The sequence below is a fragment of the Schistocerca gregaria genome, chromosome 4 (genome assembly GCF_023897955.1).
Source record: "Schistocerca gregaria isolate iqSchGreg1 chromosome 4, iqSchGreg1.2, whole genome shotgun sequence".
Lineage (NCBI taxonomy): Eukaryota > Metazoa > Arthropoda > Insecta > Orthoptera > Acrididae > Schistocerca > Schistocerca gregaria.
The window spans coordinates 12822130-12836092 of NC_064923.1; the positions used below are offsets into that span (position 1 = coordinate 12822130).

At 46.8% G+C, this 13963-nt stretch overlaps 4 non-coding genes and 1 pseudogene across 4 annotated transcripts; all 5 read left to right on the forward strand.

Annotated features, from left to right (window-relative positions):
• The first annotated feature begins 404 nt into the window (after positions 1–404).
• Positions 405–513, forward strand: LOC126268494 (U5 spliceosomal RNA; annotated as a pseudogene).
• Positions 514–7127: 6614 nt separating this feature from the next.
• On the forward strand, positions 7128–7199 carry Trnat-agu (transfer RNA threonine (anticodon AGU)). The gene has a single exon. It is a non-coding gene; the product is annotated as a tRNA-Thr (tRNA).
• A 1452-nt stretch (positions 7200–8651) lies between these two features.
• Trnat-agu (transfer RNA threonine (anticodon AGU)) lies at positions 8652–8723 on the forward strand. Its single transcript has one exon. It is a non-coding gene; the product is annotated as a tRNA-Thr (tRNA).
• Positions 8724–11707: 2984 nt separating this feature from the next.
• On the forward strand, positions 11708–11779 carry Trnat-agu (transfer RNA threonine (anticodon AGU)). The gene has a single exon. It is a non-coding gene; the product is annotated as a tRNA-Thr (tRNA).
• Positions 11780–13220: 1441 nt separating this feature from the next.
• On the forward strand, positions 13221–13292 carry Trnat-agu (transfer RNA threonine (anticodon AGU)). The gene has a single exon. It is a non-coding gene; the product is annotated as a tRNA-Thr (tRNA).
• The last annotated feature ends 671 nt before the right edge of the window (positions 13293–13963 follow it).

Sequence of the window (13963 nt, forward strand, 5' to 3'; positions counted from 1 at the left end):
TAGCTCAGTCACTAGAGCATAAGGCTCTTAATCCCAGGGTCGTGGATTCGAGCGGAATTTTGTTCCTCTGCAGATGTAACTTACCGTTTTTCTGATTAACGTGATGTAATGGAAATAGCAACTTTAAACTTTGCCTACGTCTCCGTCAGTCGCTACGAAACTGTATTTGAAGGTGAAGGTGATTTTGTAGACATGTGTGAAAGACATGTTCTGAAATGCAAGTGGTGTTATTTGGAGAGCACTTCGTTTACGTGTCTGATGAGTAGCCAAGCAGTAATGGGTCGCCATAGCTGCAAATATTAGACGGTAATATGAAGTGTTGTCAGCTGAAGTCTGATGATCCAGACGACCGTAAGGATGAAGTACGCAAAAGTACCGCTAGGCCGCGCCTCTTTAGCTCAGTGGCACTCTGGTTTCCCTTCAAATCGAATAAATCTTTCGCCTTTTACTAAAGATTTCCGTGGAGGGGAACATTAAACGAGTCTGTAATTCGCGGCGTCGTCTCTCGCCGTGATGTCCACCATGGTTCCCACGAAAGTTCCGCGTACAGGTACAGTCAGTTTTACCTTTGACAAATCCACGCGTCACGTCCAGCCCGGTTCTTTGGAGATACATGACTGGTTAGTCGATACAGTTCAGGTCACTACTGATCAGGTGCATACCGCATATTTCGACAGCGAATTATATGTGTTTTTTGTTAAGTTTCTTGACCCGCTCCAGGTTGATAGGCTACTTTCTCGTCATGGTTCTCAGGTACCCTTTACGCACCGTGATGGTTCCACTAGTATGGTTCTCTTGGCAAATGCAGAAGTGGTATATACGAATGTTCGGGTATTTAACCTTCCGCCCGAGGTTGACGACTCTTTTCTGAAGTCCGTTTTGCTTCCTTATGGGGACGTACGCCATATTCGAAAGGAACGCTGGTCTGCTCAGCACCGCTTACAGGTATATAGTGGTATCCGGTCGGTGGAAATGGTGGTCAAAAAACCTATTCCTTCTCACCCACAGGTATGTGGTTATAGGGTCCATATCACGTACAGTGGCCAGGAAGGAACATGTTATTATTGTAATGAAACTGGTCATTTCCGTACTAATTGTCCGCGGCGTGTGGTGGTATTAAAACCTACATACGAACAGCGTAAAAAATTTACTTTAGCTGATCTTCTCCCGCAAGGACCTCGGACTAAATCGCTCACTGTTACTGAGGGACGCAGTGATCCGTTGCCCGACAACGGCCGTGATTTTCCCCCGTTGTCCTTGAGTAGGGATGTTGCTGCCCATAATTCCGATGTTCCCGCGCTGATTTCTCACAACAAGCGTCGGCGAACACAGGATGATGCGGCTGATGAATCTTCCTTATTGGCTCGCCCTTCCGATGGGCCTCCGGTAAAGGACTCTCTTTCTCAGTCGGAAATCGTGGATGAGGGAGCCACAGGTGCTATCACGCCTTTGCAGAAGCTCCCTGACACCTTATCTGACGTTGTTCCTGCTACCGCGGCATCCTCTTCGGAGACGCCCGTGACGGAACCTGCTTCTGGTTGCCACGTGTCTTCTCCGGTGCTCTCTGACACTTCTCCTATTGACTCTGTTTCGCATCCCCCTTCTGGAATTTCTGTCGCCCCCTCTGGGTCACAGCCTCCTCCCATCAAACAACTGATTGATTCTCCAGAGCCAGTGGATCCCGTTGTTATTCACCAACTGTCCCACCGTGAACCCATGTCTGCGGACGAGTGGGATGTAGAGGCCTCTCTCTCGCAATCTGACACGGAATGTCTACATGATGCTCCTACGCAGCCGAACGCTGCAGCGTCGGCACCGCGGAGCCGCAGTCGAATCCGTAAACAGCCACGGAGAGCCGCGTCACGGCCGAAGAAAAAGCAGTGGGAAGATGAGGGTTCTGTTTCGTAGTTTTTCTCTCTGTGGTTCAGCGCTTGTTTCTGGTATGATTACTTGTATGCTGCTCCATCAGCTGACGGCTCTCTACCGATCTTTGTTTTTCTTTCTAGGTTGAAGTTCCATGCAAGCATATACATTTCTTACTCTGAATATTAACAGAATATGTTCTGAGCTTCGGCTCGCCGCTTTGCGACAGTTTATCTATCAGTCTGGGGCAGATGTTGTTTTTTTACAGGAAGTCCTATTCGACCAGTTTTCCATTCCTGGGTTCTCGACGTTTTTTCATGTCGCATCCGAACTTTCTACGGGCACTGCCTTGTTTTATAGAGAAGGCATTCCGTTGATGAATTTCGAAGTACTTGACAGTGGAAGGGGGATCGGGTGCACGTTTTATGATCTCAGTTTACTCCTTCTTTATGCCCCTTCTGGTTCGGGTTGTACTACCGCACGCTCGAGTTTCTATAAAGAAGAAGTCATTTACCTGCTTCGTAAATCCCCGACAAAGATAATTTTAGGTGGGGACTTCAATTGTGTTCTACGGCCGGTAGATCAGTCTCCTAATTTTAATTTCAGTAAAGAACTCGACGACCTTGTGCGCTCCTTGCACCTGCGTGACGTGTGGGTTTCTCGCTATCCTACACTTGTGCGACATACCTACTTTACTCCCACGTCTAGCAGTCGCCTCGATCGCTTTTACCTTTCCGATTCCTTGTGTGGGCAACTTCTAGCTGTTGATGTGATACCAGCCTGTTTTACTGATCATTGCGCTGTAGCCGTTACGTTTAATTACGAGCGACAACCGGTAAAATTGTTTCGTCCTCCTTGGATGCTCAATATCGCGTATTTGCAAGATACCTCCCTTGGTATCGTCCTGGAGGACATTTGGACTCGTTGTTCTCGTACTATGGACCGGTACCCGTCTATCGTGGCATGGTGGACACTGTATGCAAAACCTCACATCCGTAGGGCTCTCATGCGTTTTGGGGCTGCGAAGGTGGCAGAAGATCGACGAACGCAAGAATTTTACTATTCTGTCTTACGTCAAATGTACGATAGTGCTACGCATGCTCCCCTCCGGGTTACTGATATACAGCGCATCAAAGCCAAATTGCTGCAGCTCAAACGCATTCAAATGGAGGGCCTGCGGACGAGGTCTCAACCACGTTCCCTTCTACAAGAGGAACTGACGTCACTCTACCATCTAGTCCGTTTACGGTCGCGCCGGAAACGTGGGTGCCTTGCCTCCCTCACAACCGCTGACGGCCGCGTGTTCACCTCTCACCGTGACATTTCTGACTTAGTTTACACCTATTTTACTGATCTGTACGATACTCATGTCCCGGCGGAAACCTCTCTTGACGACTTTACCTCCTTGCTGCCTCGCGTCGTCACTCCTCAATTAAACGACGCCTTTCTGCGTCCCTTTCAGAAGGATGACATATATGATGTTGTTGCAGGATCGCAGTCCCGCAAGTCGCCTGGATTAGATGGTATTCCTAAGGAGTTCTATGTTCAATTTTGGCCGCTCATTGGTGACACCTTAACGTCAATGGTAAATGAAGTGATGCGGGGAGTCTCACTTCCTGCTCCTTTTCAGGAAGGCAGAATGGTCCTCCTCCCGAAATCCACAGGTCGACCTGCAATTGATTCCCTCCGTCCTATTACTCTCCTTAACTTTGATTATAAACTTGTCGCTCGAGCAATTAATATCCGTCTCTCTAAGCTGCTCGATACCATTATTGCCGCCCACCAAAGCTGTGTGCCTGGACGCACGATACTGACTTCCGTTCTCGAATGTCGCGATGTTATCTCGGTGGCGGCTGCCGCTAATATCCCAGGGGCTTTGCTTTTTCTTGATTTCCAAAAAGCGTTCGATCGCGTCAGCCATGATTTTTTATCGAGAGTGCTCACCGCTGTCGGCTTTAATAATGATGCTCGACAAGTCTTAACTAATCTTTTTACCGGTATCAGTGTCTCGGTGATTGTGAACGGTCACCCTACCCCCCGGATATCGATCAGACGGGGGTTACCCCAGGGAAGCCCCTTATCCATGTCACTTTTTGTTCTATCCTTAGAGCCCTTACTTCGCCATCTCACCATGCACTTACGTGGCTGGAATATATTGGGGGAAATTTTTACAGTCCGTGCATACGCCGATGACGTCATGGTTTTAGTACGACATGCCAAGGATATACCGCGGCTTAAGGATACCTTGGATTCATTTTGTGGTCTTGCTGGTGCTCGCATTAATGATCGCAAATGCACGTTCCTGCCGTTGAGAGGCTTTGATCATGTCGTCATTCCTTGGGCGACGGTTGTCGATCGCCATAAGACCTTGGGGATCATAGTGGATCGTAATCCGATCAAAATGGCGGCACTAAATTGGCGTGAGGTTACGAGTCGTGTTCACGGGGCGATCCTTGAACATGACCGCCGTTCCCTTAGCCTCCTTCACAAGGCACGGGTTTTAGAGACCTATGTCTTCAGTAAAATATACTACGTTGCGCAGGTCTTCCCGCTTCCCGCGATGATGGCCCGCAGGCTGAAACAGCTGTCTAGTCGATTTCTGTGGCGCCGCCATGTCTTCCGTGTCCGGTATGAAGTTGTGGCCAGGCCTCGGAAGCTTGGAGGATTGGGTCTTTCAGATATCAAAGTGAAGACGTCCATCTTATTTGCCCGCCGCAATGTTTTAACCTGTACGCGGGCTCCGCATTCAGTCACCTCTCGTTTACTTTCCCGCCTCCGGCCGGCCAGTCTGACCCCTCCTGTTGATGTTGGACGGATTAATCCTAAATTGCGGCACATTCGTGAATACTTTGTACTTGTCGGTATTCTGGGTGCTGATATACTTTCTATGACGCATATAACTACCAACATGCAACAAATCCGTTGGGGTACAGCATGTTTCCCTTCTTCTGTTGAACTTGCTTCCCTGTCAACGTCATGGAAAACGGTCTGGTCTCATCTTAGTCTTCCCATTTTGCCGATGGAGATTGTTTCAACGTGGTATAAGGTCATTTACCGTCTGATACCTACTGGTGATCGTCTTTTTCATATTGGCCTTCGTCCGACTGATCAGTGTGAGGAATGTCATCAAACTGACACCTTACTTCACAGGCTAGTTGCTTGCGGACGGGATCATTGGCTCTGGGTCCGCCGTCAATTAGCTTTTCTTACTAGAGGGCCTGAAACCGCATTCCCAGACGACATCTTCTTACATCCGGACATCTCTTATTTTCCTCAGACGAAAACGAACACGATTGTTTGGCTCTTGGGTTACTATGTCCATTACGTCATTGAAGGCGGTAATGACCCAGATCCCCGCGTTTTTCACCATTATTTGTCAACTGCGCATTGGAAATGGCAGCGGTTACCACAATACCGAACGCTTTTTGCGAATATGCTTTTTCTTGTGTTTAACCGTCAAGGGGTTGGTTAAGTTCCCCTGTGATTCCTGTTTCTTCCCTGAGCTCGAGTCCCCTCCCTTGTTGTATTTTTTCGTTATTTTTTTTTTTCTCTCTCTCTTTTGCATGTATATATATACACCCAAAATTCATACGGGTGGGGTAACGGGTTGGTCTTCCCCTTCAGAAGAAATGTTTTATTTGTGTTTCACCTAATTTGTTGATTTTCTTTTTGCAGCTAATATTAAATGATGACTTGACTATGGTTGTCTGAATTCTCGTGAAATATACCAAGTCAATCTGATAATAAAAAAAAAAAAAAGTGGCAGAGCACTGGTCTAGTAAACCAGGGGTCGTGAGTTCGATCCTCTCAGAAGGCAGACGAATTTTGGATATCAGTTGCCCTTCGTGGCCTTATAGCAAACAGTATCTGGGATGACGAACAATTAGCGAGAGGCGTTTTATTAAGAACTACTCTCAGATGTGATTAAGGCGAATGGCGCAAATAAGGCATTTGCCAAAGCGGTACAGCATAAGGTGGGACGGGGCAGTCTGAAATATACTTTTTAGATGTATTTCTCACATATCTCAGAGCCTTCCGCGGTCGTCGTCGTCGTCGTCTTCGTCGTCGTCGCCGCCGCCACTTCTGCAGAAGTAGCAAATGGCCATCGTAGCAAATGCGGCGAGGGACGCCCTGCCTTACATTTCCGAATGCACAAAGTGTGTGGCCTAGTTTCCCAGTCTATATTTGGTAGGTCTCGTAGCAGGCTGAATGTATCAAATGGGTGGGAAAGAGCAAGGGGCAGCGTCTGTGTAGAACGAAAACACAACTCTTCAGTGGTGTGAGCGTTTTGAGATGAGTCGTATATAAGTTCCACTTGTTTGACAGTGACTGTGTGGCCTAATGGCTAAGGCTTCGGACTTCGTATCCGAAGATTGCGTGTTTGATTCCTCTCACGGTCGTGTTTTTCCAGATCTGAAAAAGAAACATACCGTTTTAGTGTAGCACTTGAGCAGTACGAAACCGTGTGAATGTTGCTGTTGACCATTTTCTGCTTGGAGATGCTCTTGAGCATGAAACACGCACAACAAGACCGGTGTTATTTAGCGAATTGGTTTGCATATTGCCGTCGCCGCGTGTTTTTGACTGGCACTTGCACATCTAAAATAACGTCGGAAAGTAACTCGTTCGGCTTATGAGTCACATCAAGTATGTGTGTTAATTTTGACGAAACTAGCTCTGCAGGTTGTCATGCAATTCTGTTACCTCTCAGAAATGATTATGAAATAAAAGTGAACTACGTGACGAGTGTGACGTTAGGAAAACATTAGGCAACATGGGGAGGTTCTGTATGGGACCAATCAACCCAAACGAGTACTGTGTGACGTGCTAACCGGCATATACTCACCGAGGCAGCGCGGCTAGCTCAGTCGGTAGAACATAAGGCTCTTAATCCCAGTGTCGTGGGTTCGAGCCCCACGTGGGGAGGAACGGAATTTTGTTCCTCTGCAGATGTAACTTACCGTTTTTCTCATTAACGTGATGTAATGGAAATAGCAACTTTAAACTTTGCCTACGTCTCCGTCAGTCGCTACGAAACTGTATTTGAAGGTGAAGGTGATTTTGTAGACATGTGTGAAAGACATGTTCTGAAATGCAAGTGGTGTTATTTGGAGAGCACTTCGTTTACGTGTCTGATGTGTAGCCAAGCAGTAATGGGTCGCCATAGCTGCAAATATTAGACGGTAATATGAAGTGTTGTCAGCTGAAGTCTGATGATCCAGACGACCGTAAGGATGAAGTACGTAAAAGTACCGCTAGGCCGCGCCTCTTTAGCTCAGTGGCAGAGCACTGGTCTAGTAAACCAGGGGTCGTGAGTTCGATCCTCTCAGAAGGCAGACGAATTTTGGATATCAGTTGCCCTTCGTGGCCTTATAGCAAACAGTATCTGGGATGACGAACAATTAGCGAGAGGCGTTTTATTAAGAACTACTCTCAGATGTGATTAAGGCGAATGGCGCAAATAAGGCATTTGCCAAACCGGTACAGCATAAGGTGGGACGGGAAGTCTGAAATATACTTTTTAGATGTATTTCTCACATATCTCAGAGCCTTCCGCGGTCGTCGTCGTCATCGTCGTCGTCGTCGTCGTCGTCGTCGTCGCCACTTCTGCAGAAGTAGCAAATGGCCATCGTAGCAAATGCGGCGAGGGACGCCCTGCCTTACATTTCCGAATGCACAAAGTGTGTGGTCTAGTTTCCCAGTCTATATTTGGTAGGTCTCGTAGCAGGTTGAATGTATCAAATGGGTGGGAAAGAGCAAGGGGCAGCGTCTGTGTAGAACGATTACACAACTCTTCAGTGGTGTGAGCGTTTTGAGATGAGTCGTATATAAGTTCCAATTGTTTGACAGTGACCGTGTGGCCTAATGGATAAGGCGTCGGACTTCGTATCCGAAGATTGCGTGTTTGATTCCTCTCTCGGTCGTGTTTTTCCAGATCTGAAAAAGAAACATACCGTTTTAGTGTAGCACTTGAGCAGTACGAAACCGTGTGAATGTTGCTGTTGACCATTTTCTGCTTGGAGATGCTCTTGAGCTTGAAACACGCACAACAAGACCGGTGTTAATTAGCGAATTGGTTTGCATATTGCCGTCGCCGCGTGTTTTTGACTGGCACTTGCACATCTAAAATAACGTCGGAAAGTAAGTCGTTCGGCTTATGAGTCACATCAAGTATGTGTGTTAATTTTGACGAAAATAGCTCTGCAGGTTCTCATGCAATTCTGTTACCTCACAGAAATGATTATGAAATAAAAGTGAACTACGTGACGAGTGTGACGTTAGGAAAACATTAGGCAACATGGAGAGGTTCTGTATGGGACCAATCAACCCAAACGAGTACTGTGCGACGTGCTAACCAGCATGTATTCACCGAGGCAGTGTGGCTAGCTCAGTCGGTAGAGCATAAGGCTCTTATTTCAAGGATCGTGGGTTCGAGCCCCACGCGGGGAAGAACGGAATTTTGTTCCTCTGCAGATGTAACTTACCGTTTTTCTGATTAACGTGATGTAATGGAAATAGCAACTTTAAACTTTGCCTACGTCTCCGTCAGTCGCAAGGAAACTGTATTTGAAGGTGAAGGTGATTTTGTAGACATGTGTGAAAGACATGTTCTGAAATGCAAGTGGTGTTATTTGGAGAGCACTTCGTTTACGTGTCAGATGTGTAGCCAAGCAGTAATGGGTCGCCATAGCTGCAAATATTAGACGGCAATATGAAGTGTTGTCAGCTGAAGTCTGATGATCCAGACGACCGTAAGGATGAAGTACGCAAAAGTACCGCTAGGCCGCGCCTCTTTAGCTCAGTGGCAGAGCACTGGTCTAGTAAACCAGGGGTCGTGAGTTCGATCCTCACAGGAGGCAGACGAATTTTGGATATCAGTTGCGCGTCGTGACCTTATAGCAAACAGTATCTGGGATGACGAACAATTAGCGAGAGGCGTTTTATTAAGAATTACTCTCAGATGTGATTAAGGCGAATGGCGCAGATAAAGCATTTGCCAAACCGGTAGAGCATAAGGTGGGACGGGACAGTCTGAAACATATTTTATAGATGTATTTCTCACATATCTCAGAGCCTTCCGCGGTCGTCGTCGTCGTCGTCGTCGTCGTCGTCGTCGTCGTCGTCGTCGTCGTCGTCGTCGTCGCCACTTCTGCAGAAGTAGCAAATGGACATCGTAGCAAATGCGGCGAGGGACGCCCTGCCTTACATTTCCGAATGCACAAAGTGTGTGGTTTAGTTTCCCAGTCTATATTTGGTAGGTCTCGTAGCAGGTTCAATGTATCAAATGGGTGGGAAAGAGCAAGGGGCAGCGTCTGTGTAGAACGAAAACACAACTCCTCAGTGGTGTGAGCGTTTTGAGATGAGTCGTATATAAGTTCCACTTGTTTGTCAGTGACCGTGTGGCCTAATGGATAATGCGTCGGACTTCGTATCCGAAGATTGCGTGTTTGATTCCTCTCTCGGTCGTGTTTTTCCAGATCTGAAAAAGAAACATACCGTTTTAGTGTAGCACTTGAGCAGTACGAAACCGTGTGAATGTTGCTGTTGACCATTTTCTGCTTGGAGATGCTCTTCAGCTTAAAACACGCACAACAAGACCGGTGTTAACTAGCGAATTGGTTTGCATATTGCCGTCGCCGCGGGTTTTTGACTGGTACTTGCACATCTAAAATAACGTAGGAAAGTAACTCGTTCGGCTTATGAGTCACATCAAGTATGTGTGTTAATTTTGACGAAACTAGCTCTGCATGTTGTCATGCAATTCTGTTACCTCTCAGAAATGATTATGAAATAAAAGTGAACTACGTGACGAGTGTGACGTTAGGAAAACATTAGGCAACATGGAGAGGTTCTGTATGGGACCAATCAACCCAAACGAGTACTGTGTGACGTGCTAACCGGCATATTCACACCGAGGCAGCGCTGCTAGCTCAGTCTGTAGAACATGAGGCTCTTAATCGCAGGGTCGTGGGTTCGAGCCCCACGTGGAGAGGAACGGAATTTTGTTCCTCTGCAGATGTAACTTACCGTTTTTCTGATTATCGTGATGTAATGGAAATAGCAACTTTAAACTTTGCCTACGTCTCCGTCAGTCGCTACGAAACTGTATTTGAAGGTGAAGGTGATTTTGTAGACATGTGTGAAAGACATGTTCTGAAATGCAAGTGGTGTTATTTGGAGAGCACTTCCTTTACGTGTCAGATGTGTAGCCAAGCAGTAATGGGTCGCCATAGCTGCAAATATGAGACGGTAATATGAAGTGTTGTCAGCTGAAGTCTGATGATCCAGACGACCGTAAGGATGAAGTACGCAAAAGAACCGCTATACCGCGCCTCTTTAGCTCAGTTTCGGAGCACTGGTCTAGTAAACCAGGGGTCGTGAGGTCGATCCTCACAGGAGGCAGACGAATTTTGGATATCAGTTGCGCGTCGTGGCCTTATAGCAAACAGTATCTGGGATGACGAACAATTAGCGAGAAGCGTTTTATTAAGAATTACTCTCAGATGTGATTAAGGCGAATGGCGCAGATAAAGCATTTGCCAAACCGGTACAGCATAAGGTGGGACGGGACAGTCTGAAACATATTTTATAGATGTATTTCTCACATATCTCAGAGCCTTCCGCGGTCGTCGTCGACGTCGTCGTCGTCGTCGTCGCCACTTCTGCAGAAGTAGCAAATGGACATCGTAGCAAATGCGGCGAGGGACGCCCTGCCTTACATTTCCGAATGCACAAAGTGTGTGGTTTAGTTTCCCAGTCTATATTTGGTAGGTCTCGTAGCAGGTTGAATGTATCAAATGGGTGGGAAAGAGCAAGGGGCAGCGTCTGTGTAGAACGAAAACACAACTCCTCAGTGGTGTGAGCGTTTTGAGATGAGTCGTATATAAGTTCCACTTGTTTGTCAGTGACCGTGTGGCCTAATGGATAAGGCGTCGGACTTCGTATCCGAAGATTGCGTGTTTGATTCCTCTCTCGGTCGTATTTTTCCAGATTTGAAAAAGAAACATACCGTTTTAGTGTAGCACTTGAGCAGTACGAAACCGTGTGAATGTTGCTGTTGACCATTTTCTGCTTGGAGATGCTCTTTAGCTTAAAACACGCACAACAAGACCGGTGTTAACTAGCGAATTGGTTTGCATATTGCCGTCGCCGCGTGTTTTTGACTGGCACTTGCACATCTAAAATAACGTCTGAAAGTAACTCGTTCGGCTTATGAGTCACATCAAGTATGTGTGTTAATTTTGACGAAACTAGCTCTGCAGGTTGTCATGCAATTCTGTTACCTCTCAGAAATGATTATGAAATAAAAGTGAACTACGTGACGAGTGTGACGTTAGGAAAACATTAGGCAACATGGGGAGGTTCTGTATGGGACCAATCAACCCAAACGAGTACTGTGTGACGTGCTAACCGGCATATACTCACCGAGGCAGCGCGGCTAGCTCAGTCGGTAGAACATAAGGCTCTTAATCCCAGGGTCGTGGGTTCGAGCCCCACGTGGGGAGGAACGGAATTTTGTTCCTCTGCAGATGTAACTTACCGTTTTTCTCATTAACGTGATGTAATGGAAATAGCAACTTTAAACTTTGCCTACGTCTCCGTCAGTCGCTACGAAACTGTATTTGAAGGTGAAGGTGATTTTGTAGACATGTGTGAAAGACATGTTCTGAAATGCAAGTGGTGTTATTTGGAGAGCACTTCCTTTACGTGTCAGATGTGTAGGCAAGCAGTAATGGGTCGCCATAGCTGCAAATATTAGACGGTAATATGAAGTGTTGTCAGCTGAAGTCTGATGATCCAGACGACCGTAAGGATGAAGTACGCAAAAGTACCGCTAGGCCGCGCCTCTTTAGCTCAGTGGCAGAGCACTGGTCTAGTAAACCAGCGGTCGTGAGTTCGATCCTCACAGGAGGCAGACGAATTTTGGATATCAGTTGCGCGTCGTGGCCTTATAGCAAACAGTATCTGGGATGACTAACAATTAGCGAGAGGCGTTTTATTAAGAATTACTCTCAGATGTGATTAAGGCGAATGGCGCAGATAAAGCATTTGCCAAAGCGGTACAGCATAAGGTGGGATGGGACAGTCTGAAATATATTTTATAGATGTATTTCTCACATATCTCAGAGCCTTCCGCGGTTGTCGTCGTCGTCGTCGCCGCCGCCGCCGCCACTTCTGCAGAAGTAGCAAATGGACATCGTAGCAAATGCGGCGAGGGACGCCCTGCCTTACATTTCCGAATGCACAAAGTGTGTGGTTTAGTTTCCCAGTCTATATTTGGTAGGTCTCGTAGCAGGTTGAATGTATCAAATGGGTGGGAAAGAGCAAGGGGCAGCGTCTGTGTAGAACGAAAACACAACTCCTCAGTGGTGTGAGCGTTTTGAGATGAGTCGTATATAAGTTCCACTTGTTTGTCAGTGACCGTGTGGCCTAATAGATAAGGCGTCGGACTTCGTATCCGAAGATTGCGTGTTTGATTCCTCTCTCGGTCGTGTTTTTCCAGATCTGAAAAAGAAACATACCGTTTTAGTGTAGCACTTGAGCAGTACGAAACCGTGTGAATGTTGCTGTTGACCATTTTCTGCTTGGAGATGCTCTTTAGCTTAAAACACGCACAACAAGACCGGTGTTAACTAGCGAATTGGTTTGCATATTGCCGTCGCCGCGGGTTTTTGACTGGCACTTGCACATCTAAAATAACGTCGGAAAGTAACTCGTTCGGCTTATGAGTCACATCAAGTATGTGTGTTAATTTTGATGAAACTAGCTCTGCAGGTTGTCATGCAATTCTGTTACCTCTCAGAAATGATTATGAAATAAAAGTGAACTACGTGACGAGTGTGACGTTAGGAAAACATTAGGCAACATGGGGAGGTTCTGTATGGGACCAATCAACCCAAACGAGTACTGTGTGACGTGCTAACCGGCATATACTCACCGAGGCAGCGCGGCTAGCTCAGTCGGTAGAACATAAGGCTCTTAATCCCAGGGTCGTGGGTTCGAGCCCCACGTGGGGAGGAACGGAATTTTGTTACTCTGCAGATGTAACTTACCGTTTTTCTCATTAACATGATGTAATGGAAATAGCAACTTTAAACTTTGCCTACGTCTCGGTCAGTCGCTACGAAACTGTATTTGAAGGTGAAGGTGATTTTGTAGACATGTGTGAAAGACATGTTCTGAAATGCAAGTGGTGTTATTTGGAGAGCACTTCCTTTACGTGTCAGATGTGTAGCCAAGCAGTAATGGGTCGCCATAGCTGCAAATATGAGACGGTAATATGAAGTGTTGTCAGCTGAAGTCTGATGATCCAGACGACCGTAAGGATGAAGTACGCAAAAGTACCGCTAGGCCGCGCCTCTTTAGCTCAGTGGCAGAGCACTGGTCTAGTAAACCAACGGTCGTGAGTTCGATCCTCACAGGAGGCAGACGAATTTTGGATATCAGTTGCGCATCGTGGCCTTATAGCAAACAGTATCTGGCATGACTAACAATTAGCGAGAGGCGTTTTATTAAGAATTACTCTCAGATGTGATTAAGGCGAATGGCGCAGATAAAGCATTTGCCAAAGCGGTACAGCATAAGGTGGGATGGGACAGTCTGAAATATATTTTATAGATGTATTTCTCACATATCTCAGAGCCTTCCGCGGTTGTCGTCGTCGTCGTCGTCGTCGTCGTCGTCGCCGCCGCCGCCACTTCTGCAGAAGTAGCAAATGGACATCGTAGCAAATGCGGCGAGGGACGCCCTGCCTTACATTTCCGAATGCACAAAGTGTGTGGTTTAGTTTCCCAGTCTATATTTGGTAGGTCTCGTAGCAGGTTGAATGTATCAAATGGGTGGGAAAGAGCAAGGGGCAGCGTCTGTGTAGAACGAAAACACAACTCCTCAGTGGTGTGAGCGTTTTGAGATGAGTCGTATATAAGTTCCACTTGTTTGTCAGTGACCGTGTGGCCTAATGGATAAGGCGTCGGACTTCGTATCCGAAGATTGCGTGTTTCATTCCTCTCTCGGTCGTGTTCTTCCAGATCTGAAAAAGAAACATACCGTTTTAGTGTAGCACTTGAGCAGTACGAAACCGTGTGAATGTTGCTGTTGA